Source organism: Puma concolor, chromosome D4 (genome assembly GCF_028749965.1).
Source record: "Puma concolor isolate L17-30 chromosome D4, mPumCon1.1.hap2, whole genome shotgun sequence".
NCBI classification, from domain to species: domain Eukaryota; kingdom Metazoa; phylum Chordata; class Mammalia; order Carnivora; family Felidae; genus Puma; species Puma concolor.
The window spans coordinates 24,436,766-24,453,009 of NC_141679.1; the positions used below are offsets into that span (position 1 = coordinate 24,436,766).

At 38.2% G+C, this 16,244-nt stretch overlaps 1 long non-coding RNA gene across 4 annotated transcripts in view; it reads left to right on the top strand.

Moving 5' to 3' along the window:
* LOC147574767 (uncharacterized) overlaps nucleotides 1-16,244 on the top strand; it is a 77,797-nt gene that overhangs the window by 29,666 nt on the left and 31,887 nt on the right. For 3 of the 4 annotated variants that reach the window (XR_015243483.1, XR_015243484.1, XR_015243482.1), the window contains exon 1: nucleotides 13,343-13,625. This is a non-coding gene — a long non-coding RNA (uncharacterized LOC147574767). Of the gene's footprint in view, nucleotides 1-13,342; nucleotides 13,626-16,244 lie in introns of those variants that run through there. The other variant, XR_015243485.1, reaches the window with a different exon arrangement.

Sequence of the window (16,244 nt, forward strand, 5' to 3'; positions counted from 1 at the left end):
GAGTTTTCCCATAATTGTGGATAAACCACAAGAGAAAAGCTTTGTGTTTATAAAAAGAAAATGCAAGGCATTATTTGGGATCATGTGCTTGAAAGTACCTTGAAAACTGGTCCCAAAGCCTGGAAATACTATGAAAGTATATGACTGCATGATTATAGATCCCAGCCAATTTATGGCAAACAAGTATGATGCCAGGATATAGCAGCTAACCTCATCATAGCCAGGAATTTTGATTACAAGACTGAATAACAGTAAAGGTTTTATACCATCTCATGCCTTAGCTGTAGGGTTGCAAGTGACTTGACCGAAGGCCAAGTGACTGCAGAAATTGCAGCTGCTGGGACCAGTATCATCTAAGAGAAATCATCTGGACATGGGCCCATTGCCCACTGTCCTCAAAAAGATTAGCTGAAAACCCACTATGCATTTTCACCAGGAATACCCAAAGTATGAGGCTCTGGCCATCCATTCTCTCCTCCACCCTCACCCCCTCTGTCATACTTCTGGGCCCTTGACCCAGCCCATCCCTCCCCTACCCCATCTAAACCCTTGAGCTCAGCTCTATGGAAATACCATTCCATACACTAAAATCTTCTATGAAGTTATCAGTTTCTTTGCTTAATCTCTCTACCTTTCCTTAAGGGAGTCCCCTCCTCCTCCATGCAGTTACTTTCCCACATCCCTCACAAGTTGATACTGTTCATTCTCTCACTGTTATGTAGCTCAAAATCTTGATGGAGAGATTTTGTCCTCTGTGTTCCCCACCATCACTTGCCAGCAATTATCACCTCCTCTCACATCATGTGTGACCGACTGACCACCTCTCCCCTTCCTCTTAGCTGTCACTTACCACCCTTGCGTACACATCAACTTCCCATATCCCTCAATCACTACCATTTCTAAAAGACTTGCCACGGGCACAGTCTTCCTTCCCACCCAACTCCTGCCAGTATCGTGGGCAACTTTAGTAGCCAAGTGGATGACCTGTCTGACACCTTGACCTTGGGTTCTTGACCTCCTTATCTCTTACAGTCTTCTCCTCTGCACACCATCAGCCACCCATTCCATCAGTATGGCCTTAGACGTCATCATACTGTGAAGTTACTAACTAGGACATCCCTTATTTAGATCTTGACTTCTTTTCCTTCCAGCTAACAACTACTTTTCAAGCTACTACGGCCATTCTTCCACTTCATCAGGGTCTCCAAATAACTGTCCAGATGCAAGGGATTTTTCAAACATACACACTTTTCTTAAAAAGATAAAAGTAAGAAAGACTTTGTAATGGAAATGCTGTTTATGCGAGCATCTAAAAACAGAGTTCTGGAATTAGGGAGAAGGGTAGGAAGGGTATCATAGGAAAAAGTACAGTACAACCTGCTGCTACTAATTTAGTCTGTGCTCGTTACAAAATATGGGGTAATCAAACTCATTGTGTAAATGAAGTCCTTAAATGAACAATATGTGTGTGTTTGGGGGCTCAGTGGAGAGAGGTAACTCATGCACGAACATGAGCTGATGTGAACAGTAGTTCCTGAAGATGATCATGAGTCAGCTGAAGCAAAAGACTAAAATCAACAAAACCAGAAAACATCTGCCTGTTGTAGGAGGGTCTAAAAATGTTTCTGTAATAAAGTAAAACTTAACAAAGACAGCAGTGGAAGATGTGATGGACATGAGTCCATTTGAAGTTTATAAGCCCTAAATGTGTTAACAATCTAAAAGCATATGTTATGTCAATATTTAATACATAAAAGCAGAGATGGTCAGGTAGCCTCAAGAGAACAAATTAGGCAAATACCATGATATGGAGAACACAGGACTTCCTGGAGAAAAAATCCACAATGAAACCAATAGAGGAAGACAAAGCCACATTCCCACCTTTAAAGTTTAAGCATAGAAATAATGGAAAATAGATGTTGTTCCACCAGGAACTCAAATTCCTAAGTTCCTATGGCTGCAAAAGACTCAGGGTCAGAAGCAGTCCAGAGATGGACTACAATCTGGAGAGTTACCCAGAGCTAGCGCTGTTTGTCTAATTTCATAAAGTAGACCCCTGGGAATCACCCTTGGTATCTTCCATTCCTCCTGTACTATCCTAGTTTCTCAGCAACTTCTCTCCATTTTAACTTGTAAATATCCTACTTCTCTCTGAGTCTTCACTGCCACTGCCCTTGGATACCATTGTCTCTGGTCTAAACCACACCAATAATAATTACTAGAGGAGAGCCCTGCTACTCAAACATGATTCTCATGCAGGTGGCATCAGCACTATGTGGGAACTTGCCAGATATGCAGATTCCCAGGCCATACCCCCTGAATTATAACCTGAATTATAATCTGCATTTTAACAAGACTTCCAGGTAATTCATATGCACATAAAAGTCTGAGAAGCACTGAACCAAAGGACAAGAAACTTCCTCGAAATTTCATGAGCCAATGGTAGTATAACACCAATTTGGTTTCTACGTGGTCTTAATATGAGCCCTCACTTGTTAAGAACACACTTACAGGTGCCTGTGTGGCTTAGTCGGTTAAGTGTCTGACTTTGGCTTAGGTCATGATTTCAGGGTTCATGGGTTCGAGCCCCCAGTCAAGCTCTGTGCTGACAGCTCAGAGCCTGGAACCTGCTTGGGATTCTGTGTCCCTCTCTCTCTCTGCCCCTCCACACTCACTCTCTTTCTCTCTCTCTCTCTCTCAAAAATAAACATTAATTTTTTTTTTAAAGAATACATTTAAACCTTTAAATTCTTCAATGAGTAAAAAGTACTCAGTTCATGTTTCAATTTGTTGATGTTATTTGTAACTAAGAGTGCCTGAATTTCAATTTCTGTGTTTGTGATTTAACTCCAGGTGGTGGGAGGGTACAGACAGCAATTCTCCTGCATCTCCTTGTGGCCCCTAGTATAGCACTATAAACACCAAAAGGACCAACAAATTCCTGCTAGTTAAGCAACTGGGGTCTTCAGTAACAACAATATAAAGAACCAGGATATCTATAATAAAAATGTATGTGTTCAAAAACACAGGTGAGCCTCAAAAACAAACATGCTGAGGGAAAGAAGTCATATACACAAAAAATACACACTGCTCTATAATCTCATTTAAATGAAGTTCACCCGGGTGGATTGGTGTCTCATTTGGTTAAGCATCAACATCAGCTCAGGTCATGATCTCACAGTTCGTGGGTTCGAGCCCCACGTTGGGCTCTGTGCTGACAGCTCAGAGCTTGGAGCCTGCTTCAGATTCTGTCTCCATCTCTCTCTGTCCCTACCCTGCTTGTGTTCGTGCTCTCTCTTTCCCTCTCTCTCTCAAAAATGAATAAACATTTTAAAAATATTTTAAATGAAGTTCAAGAAAAGGTAAAACTAAGTAAACTAAGCTACAGTGATAGAAGAGTGAAGAATGATTACTTCCAGGGAGAGGGAGATTACAACTACAGAGGAACAATAGGGAACTTTCTGGAGTGATGAAAATAGTCTATATCTTGATGTGGGTGGTGGTTATACGGATGTATACACATGCAAAAATGCGTTAAGTTGTACTAAGATTTGACCATTTTACCCCACATAAATTATACTTCATGAAGACACAAAAAACAAAATAAATAAAATTCATATATTAAACATGATTTTCATAAAAGGGAAAACGTGGATATACTCACTTCAGCACAGTATTTTGAACATGAGTTCTTTTTGGTTTTGTTAAGTTTGTTTATTTTGAGAGTGCGAGCAGGGTAGGGGCAGAGAGAGAGCAAGAGAGAGAGAGAATCCCAAGCAGGTCCAGCACTGTCAGAGCAGAGCCGGATGCAGGGTTCGAACTCATGAACCTTGAGATCATGACTTGAGCCGAAATCAAGAGTTGGATGCTTAACTAACTAAGCAACCCAGGTGTCCCTCAGCATAGTATTTTGAAAGTTCATGCTACCAAATCATAGCCTAAGCTGGGCCACCATGTTTTTGTTTAAAAAAAAAAAAAATGTATTGGAACACAGCCACACCTATTTGTTTACAGAGACTATATGTTCTTCTAAACCTAAAATATTTACTATCTGGTAAATACTATCTGGTCTCAGTTTTAGCCAGTCCTGTATCAGTCCATTTATTTTGTTCTCCTTCTAGGTGACAGTCTATATACTAATTAGCTTTAGAAGTTTTTCTGAAAATGTCTACAGTTGGTACCGGGGTAGACCAAGAACACCAGAAGTGACGAGCTGGTGTCCTTAGCCTCAATACTAGAGAAGAGCACAAAGCAATAGCTTACAGAGAAGTGAGCGGTCTCACATCACATATGAAGAATACTGACATGTTTATTTAATAGACCAAGAAAATAGAGGAAGCAAAAGCACGGGGACCAAACAGTGGAGTGTATGTGGATACTGTGAGCTCTTTCACAGCAGGGCTAGGCCCACGCATCTATTTAGCCCCTGCAGCACCTTGCACGTTGTAAGAAACTAATAAGCAATAAAGAAATGGATAAATTAAACCAATTTATAAAAACAAAAGTCATTATTTTATTTAAGTGGTTCAGGCTTCCTGGGAGCAACATGATAGTTTGATTTATTTTGCATTACATAAAAAGACAATTATGAGTGGGGAACACTCCCTGTGTTTCTGTAATTCTGATTTCATATTAACGTGCTCACACAACATATATCAAAGGTCTAGTTGGTGGGAGGCCTGCCAACTTATTAGCACCATTTATTGTCCTGAAAGAAAGCACTCACAGAGTCATTTGAGGAGGACACGGCATGTTTGACCAATTCCTAAATAATTTTAAAAAAAGTTCACACAAAATAAAGACACCTCAGTCAGCATGATCTCTGATCTAATGCTAGTTGTACAATTTTCCATTACTGCCTTCCTAGCTGCTTTACAAACAGTGGGTGGCATTTTACAAAAGCTGATTAATGCTGGGATCTTAAATTGCTGAAAATTGAAGGAATGTGCCCATGCTGACAATTTGTTAACCAAAAAATTGTCATTTCTGTCATTGTGCAAGGCTTTAGACCATCTTATTTTTTCTCAAATGCCATGTTACATATTCTCCCCTCGGTGAAACTGAATGCTTTTTTCCCCAACAGTAAAAAGGTTTTATGGGTTCATCAAAAGGTTAAATCTTTCTATTTCCAATGAATCAACTACCAAAGTGGAAGGAATATATTTCTGAGTATATTTGCAATTTTTTGTATCAGTTTGATAACAATTCACAGATCTGTGGTGACACTGACCTCTTATACGTTTATCAAAACAGCATTGTATTACTGATACAATTATATTTTTAAAGAAAGTGAAATGTGCATATTCAGTTGTAGTAGGTAGCATTGTTAAGCCCTCAGAGCAACTGGCCTACATCAGCCTATGCAAAGTGGCCATCTCAATGTAGACAAATGATGACCATCAGAAAAACCATATTTAGGAGCCAGAGTGAACTCAAAATAATATAAGCCACTAGTCCCTGTGGCTCCTGACCCACACAGTCCTAGTGGCTCTCACCATCCCTTCCCACTTGGCTTAAAGTCAAGGGGCACGTCCCTCTCTCATTAGAGTGTACTAATAACTTATTCCTCAAAATCCCTTTTCCAGCGCTTTAACCTTTACTTCTCATACAGGCTGAGACTAAGCATTTGCCAATCCTGCAGAACTAACAATACGTTCCGTTAGCATATCCTGTATGGGTGGTCTAGCATCTTGATTTACAATGAAAATGGGAATATTGTCTCAAACCTTGTATTTTAAGGGCACCACAGAAGACAGGATGTAAACACCCTAGGGTATGTAGGAAGAGGGGAGTCAGAAGAGAAATGTGCACACAGAGGCAGGATTCTTAAAGGTCTCTAACTTCAGGAAATAATAAATTGTCCTCACCCTAGAAAAGGAGACACCGCAGAAATTGCCCATCTCCCTGAATATTTATAATCATATTTATATTTATGTTTATAATCACACTGCTTTGTGGCCTAAATTTGTACCACCTGTTTGGTCTGAAAAGCCCTAAGTCCAGAATTTCTTCTAAGGTGATTCTGATTTAGCAGGGTTGCAGAACCAGGAAGAAGAAAAGGCAAATGCTTACCAGAGAAATGTACATTTACCCTGTTCTTCTGCTGTTTCCAAAGGAGCTTGAAACACGAGCTGACATTAAAATCACAAGCCACAAGAGGAAACAAGGCACCATGAGCAACAATTGCCAGAAACAGGGGCGCCTGGGTGGCTCAATAGGTTAAGTGTCCAACTTGAGCTCAGGTCTTGATCTCGCAATCTGTGAGTTCAAGCCCCGTGTCGGGTTCTATGCTGTCAGCCTGGAGCCTGCTTTGGATTCTGTATCTCCCACTCTCTCTGCCCCTCTCCCACTCGCACTCTGTCTCTCTCAAAAATGAACATTAAAAAAGTTTTAAAAAAAAACGAATTGCCAGAAACAATAAGTGGCAAAGTCAGATGCACAGAACCTGAAGATATTGTAATTTTTAGATGCAGAATATAAAATAAGAATATGTACTATATCTAAAGAAATAACAGAAAATATTGAAAGTACTGTATGTGCAATAACGAAAAACTATCAACTTCGTTAGGCTGATAAGAAAGGAAGGAAGGATGGAAGGAAGGAAAAGAAAAGAAATCCACCAGTAAATATGTAATAATTAAAATTTACAACTCAATTGATGGATTAAATGGCAAATTGCATGCAATGCAGGAATTAATGAGGTAGAAATCAAGCTGAAGATTCTATGCAGAATGCAAGTGTTTACAAACTTGACAAGATATCGATTCTTCCAAGATAACTTAAAGTTTAAAAAAATTAGTAAGAAAATTTTAGAGAGAATTTTTGAAGGAAATTGATAAAACATTTCTAAATATAGTCCAGAAAATGGAACAGGAAAGAATGGAGAATAAAATGTTTAAAAATAAAATGAAGAGCTTCTTTTATATATCAGAATATTTGATAAAAATATAATAGAAAAATGTGCTGTTAGCACAAGAATTGACAGACAAATTAATGTAATAGAATGGGTTGCCATTCTATATGTTCTGATGAGGAGGAAAGCTTACTATCTGTTAAAGAAAGCATTCTAAACCAATAAGATACTATTTAGAAATATTTCTATCTAGCAAATAGTATTAGGAGATTGGCCCAGCTTTCAGAACTTATGCCAAATCCTTACTTGACACTAAAATGAGTGAGAAGGGATCTTCAGGGTTGGAACTTTAACATTGACTCTCTTTTCCTAGTAGCCAATGGAATGAATGACCAAAACCTGAGAAAAGTGAAAACACTGCAAATTCTTCAATAACAACCCAGAAAAGACAAAGATCATTGAATGTGATAAACTTTAAAAAAACTTTTGAAAGGAAATAAATGGATTCTGAAGCTGAGAGGGATCAGTGTGAGTTGGCTCCCAGCCCCACGCACCCCAGAATTCATGCTAACAACAAAATACTGAGAATTCTCAGCAGTTCCTACAAATATGTAGAGCAAAATGATTTTGTGCACAATGAGTTTATAAATCATAAGTATATGACTTTTTCCTTGAAGAGATAAGAAAAAGGAAGACTGAAAAATATTTAAATATTAATAGCAGATAATGTGTTAAGAATACATATAATTACATTTTCTTGGTAACATTTTTAGTTTCCAAAGAATAACATCTTAAGAGTTAACTGAGGGGCACCTGGGTGGCTCAGCTGGTTAAGTATCCAACTTCAGCTTGGGTCATGATCTCACGGTTAGTGAGTCGAGCCCCGCATTGGGCTCTGTGCTGACAGCTCAGAGCCTGAAGCCTGCTTCAGATTCTGTATCCCCCTCTCTCTCTGCCCCTCCCCTGCTCGCTCTGTCTCTCTCACTTTCTCTCAAAAATAAATAAAACATTAAAAAAAATTTAAGAGTTAATTGAGAAAACATTTTAAAATAGAAAAAGCAAATAATTAATTTCACAGGTTTCAAAGCCTTTTTTTAAACTAAACACAATGGAAGAAAACATAAAGGAGATTAATATAACTAAATAGTTTTTATAATTCTGAACATAGAAGTGTTTTTTAAATTTTTTTTAAATTGGGGCGCCTGGGTGGCGCAGTCGGTTAAGCGTCCGACTTCAGCCAGGTCACGATCTCGCGGTCCGTGAGTTCGAGCCCCGCGTCAGGCTCTGGGCTGATGGCTCAGAGTCTGGAGCTTGTTTCCGATTCTGTGTCTCCCTCTCTCTCTGCCCCTCCCCCGTTCATGCTCTGTCTCTCTCTGTCCCAAAAATAAATAAACGTTGAAAAAAAAAATTTTAAAAAAATAAAAAAATAAAAAAAAAAAATAAATTTTTTAAAAATTTACATCCAAGTTAGTTAGCATATAGTGCAATAATGATTTCAGGAATAGAATCCAGTGATTCATCCCCTACATATAACACCCAATGCTCATCCCAAGTGTTCTCCTTAATGCCCCTTGCCCATTTAGCCCATCCCCCCACCTACAACCCCTCCAGCAACCCTCACTTTGTTCTCTGTATTTAAGAGTCTCTTATGTTTTGTCCCCCTCATTTTTATATTATTTTTGCTTCCCTTCCCTTATGTTCATCTGTTTTGCATCTTAAATTCCACATATGAGTGAAGTCATATGATATTTGCCTTTCTCTGACTGACTAATTTTGCTTAGCACAATACACTCTAATTCCCTCCACGTTGTTGCAAATGGCAAGATTTCATTATTTTTGATTGCCAAGTAATACTCCATCGTGTGTGTGTGTGTGTGTGTACCACATCTTCTTTATCCATTCATCAGTCAGTGGACATTTGGGCTCTTTCCATACTTTGGCTCTTGTAGATAGTGCTGCTATAAACATTGGGGGTGCATGTGTCCCTTTGAAACAGCATACCTGTATCCCTTGGAATACCTAGTAGTGCAATTAATTGCTGGGTCATAGGGTAGTTCTATTTTTAATTTTTTGAGGAAACTCCATACTGTTTTCCAGAGTGGCTATACCAGTTTGCATTCCCACCAGCAGTGTAAAAGGGCTCCTCTTTCTCTGCATCCTTGCCAACATATGTCATTGCCTGAATTGTCAATTTTAGCCATTCTGAAAGGTGTGAGGTGGTATCTCATTGTGCTTTTGATTTGTATTTCCCTGATGATGAGTGATGTTGAGCATTTTTCATGTATCTGTTAGCCATTTGGATGTCTTCTTTGGAGAAGTATCTATTCATGTCTTTTGCCCATTTCTTCACTGGGTTATTTGTTTTTTGAGTGTTGGGTTTGATAAATTCTTTATAGATTTTGGATACTAACCCTTTATCTAATATGTCATTTGTAGATATCTTCTCCCATTCCGTCAGTTGCCTTTTAGTTTTGCTGATTGTTTCCTTCACTGTCTTGATGAAGTCCCAGTAGTTCATTTTTGCTTTTGTTTCCCTTGCCTCTGGAGACGTGTTGAGTAAGAAGTTGCTGTGGCTGAGGTCAAAGAGGTTTTTGCCTGCTTTCTCCTCGAGGATTTTTGTGGCTTCCTGTGTTATGTTTAGGTCTTTCATCCATTTCCAGTTTATTTTTGGGTATGGTGTAAGAAAGTGGCCCAGGTTCATTCTTCTGCATGTCGCTGTCCAGTTTTCCCAGCACCATTTGCTGAAGAGACTGTCTTTATTCCATTGGATATTCTTTCCTGCTTTGTCAAAGATTAGTTGGTCATATGTTTGTGGGTCCATTTCTGGGTTCTCTATTCTGAACATAGAAGTTTTTAAATGTAAATGCAAAACTGGAAAAATGCTTGCAATAGCTATGATAGAAGGTTAATATCCTCTATATTGAGAGTTCTTAAAAAAGAAATAAAACCTCTGAAATATAAACATATATTTCACAGAAGAATAGAAACAAATAATAAACTTCTGATAAATGTTCTTTTTTTGGGAAACAAATGTTCTATTAAATGTTCAACTCTGCTATCACAGAACAACAAAGTAAAATGATAAAGCATGGCTTAATTATATAAAAGAAGCAAATATTTGTATTTAAAATTATAATAATGCTCAATGCCAGCAAAACAAGGTTAGAGCAACACTTCTACATTCTGCTGGAATATATACTATTACCACTTTCTGGAAAGCTATTTTGCAATACTTATGTTCAGTAATTTCATCTCTAAGTCTCCATCCTAAGATTTTTCATCATATCATATATAATAGCAAACATTCAGAAACCATTCAAATATGTTAGTGAATTTGTACATTAATTTTATGCAACCATCAAAAATTATTCTTTCAAAGGATATTTAATGAATTGAGAATATTCTTTCAATGTAGTCAATGAAAATAAATAGTACAAAACTCTATCCTTGTGATCATGGTTTTGTGTAATTACTTTTTTAACAAACAGAAAAAAAGACTGAAAGAAATTGATCAGATGTGAACACCTCACTTGGTAGTAAAATTAAGGGCAATTTTTATTTTCTTCAATTCTGTATGTTTCAATTTAAGAAAAATGCTTTGTTTTTATATTTAAAAAATAACCATTGCATTTAAAATTCCCTATGGGTTTAAGAGTCAATTTTCAACAAATATATAAGAAATAAAAGAAAATATAGATATAATTAATATCTAGAGAGAAAAGAGCTCTGTTATCTTAAAAGAAATGGATATAATGTCTTTGTTACAAAAATCACTATGCTTTCCATAAAACTTGAATGGAAAATTTACAATTGAAGAAATGCATATAGCTAACATATGAATACAAAACCAAGCAAAGACAGGAGTATTAAAGTAAGCATGCAACATCTTTTTTTCCTTATTAAATCAGTGATGTTCACTTTGTCCCTGCCCCTCAATTCTACCCCACTCCAAGGAACAGTGACTGACAGGAGTATGATGAACAGGCATTCTATTCCACTGTTGATGGAGCATAAATTCAATCCTTGAAATCATCTGGATATGTGAATCAAGAATTTTTAAAAAATTTTTAAGTTTATTTATTTTGAGAGAGAGAGAGAGCATGAGCAGAGGAGGGGGCAGTGAGAGGGGGAGAGAGAGAGGGAATCCCAAGCAGGCTCCATGTCAGCACAGAGGCAGATGTGGGGCTTGAACTCATGAACTGTGAGACCATGACCTGAGCCGAGATGAAGAGTGGGAAGAAGCTTAACTGACTCAGCTACCCAGGTGCCCTGTGAATCAAGACTTTAAAGTATTTTCATGCAGTTAGACCTAGAAATCTCCCTGTACATATTCTAGCCTAAATTCATAGTCATAAAAGAGCTGTAGGAATCTCCATGCAGAAAGATGTATCGTTAGAGCAGTATTTATTTTCAAATATTAGAAACCTTTAACTGCTCAACACTTCAGAGATGGCTAATAAATTTTGCAAACATTAAACTGATGTTAATCGCAAGTTTTCAATAATGTAAGAAAGTATTTGCTAAAATGTTAAAGACAAAAAAAGCTACAACTATTAAAAAACAATGTATTATGGGCGCCTGGGTGGTTCAGCTGGTTAGGCACCAACTTCAGCTCAGGCCATGATCTCACGGTTTGTGAGTTCGAGCCCCGTGTCAGGCTCTGTGCTACAGCTCAGAGCCTGGAGCCTGCTTCAGATTCTGTGTCTCCCTCTCTCTCTGCCCTTCCCCCCACTCATGCTCTCTCTCTCTCTCTCTCTCTCTCAAAAATAAATAAACATTAAAAAAAATTTAAAACAACTTATTAATAACACTTAAAAGCAAACGTATCCAAACAGTAATAGCTATAACAATGAAACAAGGACAATATACTGGAATTTTTCAAAACCAAATGATTAATATTCCAGAAGGAGCAAAGGTGCAATTTGAAACAACAGGGACCATTTTGGAATTCTCTGCCAAGACTTCATTTCTAGTTTTATCTTTCCATTTAATGTTGACTTCTGTCAAAATTGTACAAGGACAAGGATTCAAGAAACTTGAGATAATTCAGAGAAACCAGAGCCGGCTGCCAACTTATGTAAGAAATGCTGACCTTCTTAATTTACTCATACACTTTGCCAATCAGAATTCAATTTGATGAGGCTTTTTATTGGCCAGCTGCACTTTTTTTTTTTTTTTTCAATCACAGGGGTCACGCTCCTTGGTGTGTTTTTCTACCAAATGAACTATTACACAATTCACAGGCTATTGACCTTGGGAGGATTCATGGTGTTTTCCCAAATTATTTGTGTAGTGTGTCAGATCCCACAGGTGCAAAATGTAGTCTTGCTTTGAAAGTTGCTTAAGGAGACAAGGTTATCATATAGAAATATTGGGGAATAAACAGTCTATGATACAGGCATTCAGAGAAGTGGACAATCAATGTAGGCTGGAATAAAACAAAGTGGCATTTACGAAGGACATACTTAATACCAGTCACTGCGAGGTGGGTGTTTTTGTTTTGTTTTGTTTTTATTTAGTAAACATTTCCTTAATTTTCATAGGAGCTCTCTCTGATAATCATTTGACCCATACTTTATAAATAAGGTAACTGGGACTCAGAAAGTGTATAACTTTCCTAAATTCACATAACTAATGAGCAGGCTTATATGATTCCATTTTTTCCCCTCCTACTCAAAGAATGATTCACAGAGAAGGTTTGAGAAAACAGTAAATAACATGTCAACAGGTTAAAGGATAGATATTCTGTAAACAAATTATAATCCATCCAATACTTTCTCTTCATAAAAAGTTGATCAGTGATTTGAAGCAGTTTCATAGAATATTTTTCTTCTTATAAAGTAGAAAGTCTAAGGTATCAAAAATAACCACAGTCTTAAGCAAATATCTAGAGCCTCTCAGTCTTTCCAAAAGCACAATATTAAACATATTCCTATGCCTCATGGTTTATAAAATTATGAAGAAGAGAGTTAAGCAGAATGAGGATGTTTCAAACAGATTCTTGACAAAATATCAAACTCCCAATTCACATCAGATTCATCATTTGCCATGTTGTTTTTTTTTTTTTAATTTTTTTTTTCAACGTTTATTTATTTTTGGGACAGAGAGAGACAGAGCATGAACGGGGGAGGGGCAGAGAGAGAGGGAGACACAGAATCGGAAACAGGCTCCAGGCTCTGAGCCATCAGCCCAGAGCCCGACGCGGGGCTCGAACTCACAGACCGCGAGATCGTGACCTGGCTGAAGTCAGACGCTTAACCGACTGCGCCACCCAGGCGCCCCTGCCATGTTTTTAAAACATCATCACATCTAATGTACTACTTCATTAGACTTTCCCAGGCTGGTAACATTGGAAATTTTATTTAAAAACAAACAAACAAACAAACAAAAGTTGAAGAGAAGGTAGTAGCCTCTCTCCCCGGGGAGTGGCCGAGATAAAAGTTCTGTTTGTCCAGGAGCTGTTTATGCAGAGAGTCCCGTGCACCTTGGTCTCACACTGGGCTGGACTCCCCGGACTACTTTGGAATGTCCACAAATCAGAAGCAGACTCAAACCAGAGGAATAAAAATGTGTCATCCTCTGAATCATCTCACCCCAGAAATATGAAGAAGCCAGCCCTGCTATTCATGAAGCTTCTTTCTCAATGTTTCCTGTAGGTGTGGAAGCAGCAGCTGCCGCCCTGAGAGACCAGACACCTTATCTGAGGACTCCATGCACCCCTGCTTGGTGAGCCTTCATGTTACAGAAAGCAAACCTCATCCAGCCCTATCCTGTGAGTCTGCAGTGCCTTCGCACAATGCCATCTGCTCCTGGTCATCTTACTATAGTGGGTGGGCAGCTCCTCCCCCAAAGTGTGGGGAAATGACAGCTGCTGAAATTATAGTCATGTGATCTTTCCACAATGGTGGGGTAAATGCATGATAGTAACTCTTACAGTTCGTCATTAAATCATGATGGGGAAAGTCTCTAGTTATTTGTGATTAGCCTTGAGGTTCTGAACAAGAGGAGAAGAAAATGTTTTCCAGATCTTTCCTTCAGTTGTTCCAGAACACAAAGAACACTCTGCTTGAAACTGGAAAGTCTAGCTTCTGTATCTTACTGTGTGCCAGTTAGCATGTCACTTAGTGGCCCTGGGCCTCAGTTTATTCAACTGACAAATAGGGAAAATGAGTGCTTGATGAAACACCAAATAACATAATACAAATAAGACAATAGAATGCTCTCTGTGTAATGATAGGTGATACATAAATGTAAGGTATATGTAAATGAGAAGCTTATCACTATTACCTGTTTCCATGTTTTTTCACTAAAGCTCTAATGGCTTTATCTGTAATCTGGCATCCATTAATGGACAGTTCTTGAAGGCTGGAAGTTTACAAAAAAAATTACATCTCAATAATGTCTCTATTTAAAAAGAAGAATTTCATAGCAAAAGCTTGCAGTTGCAGTTCTTTATTTATTCAAATAGCATCAAAATATCTGAAGAGGAAGGGCACCTGGTCGGTTAAGCCTCTAACTTCAGCACAGATCATGATGTCGTGGCTCGTGGGTTCAAGCGCTGCTTTGGGCTCTGTGCTGACAGCTCAGAGCCCAGAGCCTGCTTCAGATTCTGTGTTTCCCTCTCTCTCTGCCCCTCCCCTACTTGTTCTTTCTTTCTCTCTCTCTCTCTCTCTCTCTCTCTCTCTCTCTCTCTCTCACACACACACACACACACACACATTTTCTCTCTCAAAAATAAACATTGAAAAAATAATTTTAAAATATCTAAAGAGGAATTTTGCTTTGGTAAACAATGCACTTTAATTTTGGTTTATCAACTTGGGGAGGGCTCGATAAATCAGGCACAAATATTTATCTTTATTTCTTGGATTTCTTTTCTGTAACTTTGATTTTGCCTTTTTAGAAAATATATTTTCATTTCAAATTATTTTATCCAGCCTTTGGTTGTGTCCAAGGAACCTGGTTGTGGAAGGGCTATGGTATATTCCTGGGTGTAGTCATTTTAAGTATACTTTCCATCATCACCATCATGTTATTAAGTCAAGAATGGCTTTCTATAAATTAAAGAAAGCATACAATGACATCATGACCCTTATAAAGATTCTCTATGCTCAACAGCAGTCCAGGCTTCAACTAGAAATTAACAAAGAAATAAAATACACTGAGTCTTACATAGCCTTTAATTTTAGATTTACCACCATATATAATGGGACATAAAAGCAACCATGTTTTTTATATTACACATTCCTTCCCATTGGATGCACAAAATCAAAAAAGCTACAAAAGCATCTTACCTGACACCAGATTAGTGTAGCAGTATGGATTCTTTCTAAAAGCAAGGCTCAATATAAAATTCTTATCTTAGAACATCCTATAAGGAAAGTTTTCATGTTGAGAAGCCTGATGGAAGGAATATTAGTAAAGTCATATGTTACAGAAATGTGTATCTTACATTATGGCTGGAGCAAAGGAAGAATACTAAGACAATAGCTGTGGAGATAGAGATTTCCCTCCCCATCAGGCATGCCATCTGCAATTTTGAAGCAGGCCATGAAGGAGTTGCAAGTTGCTCTATTCTCCTTACATAGGCAACTGGATGAAATTATTGATATTTCTCAGTGCAGCCATTTCCTGGTTTTCATCTGTTATATACTTGGGGTCATCGTCAACAGTGGATTCCTATCTCACTTTCTCCTTTTGGGAAACCAGTAAAGACATTGATATCTTCAAAATGATACTAAAATACATTTCTTAAACTGTTCATATGGACCCTGTGTGTAGAAATTACATTTGTGATGATTGACAATACATCTGGTTTTGCTACTTGGGATGGAAAAGCCATTATGACTTCTGCATCTGACATATTGACATCAAAGATTCTATTAAAAATTCTGAAAGAAGCCTTGCGTACTGCTGGAAGAGTTATCAACTTCATCAGAGCTAGGGACTGGGTGGTTAAAGAGGCAGGTGGAAAACTAAAAACTACTTTGGCCATAATTCTACTCTAGAAGAAGGGATTAGAAAAGGTCAATTATCATATCAGGATGGCTGTTCAAAATTGCCTGGCTTTCTCTTTCCTTCTAGAAATGTGCTCGGATTGCAATTCTACATTAGGTGGGGCTCACTGCTTTGACTATGAAATATAATCAGTGGCGTTAGGATCTGGTGCACGCTTCACCACGTTCTCTTTTCCTTCTTCTGTGACGTTTGCCAGGATTCCAGACAGTGATTACTCTTCTAGCCTGGGCCCTGGTCTTAGCCCAGGGTAGCTGTGGACTGGAGCCTCCAACCCATCCAGGATGGACATGAGCAAGAAATAAACCTTTGTTGTTTTCAGCTCCTGAGATCTGGAGGTTCTTGGTTACAACATAATCTAGCTTCTCCTGACTGA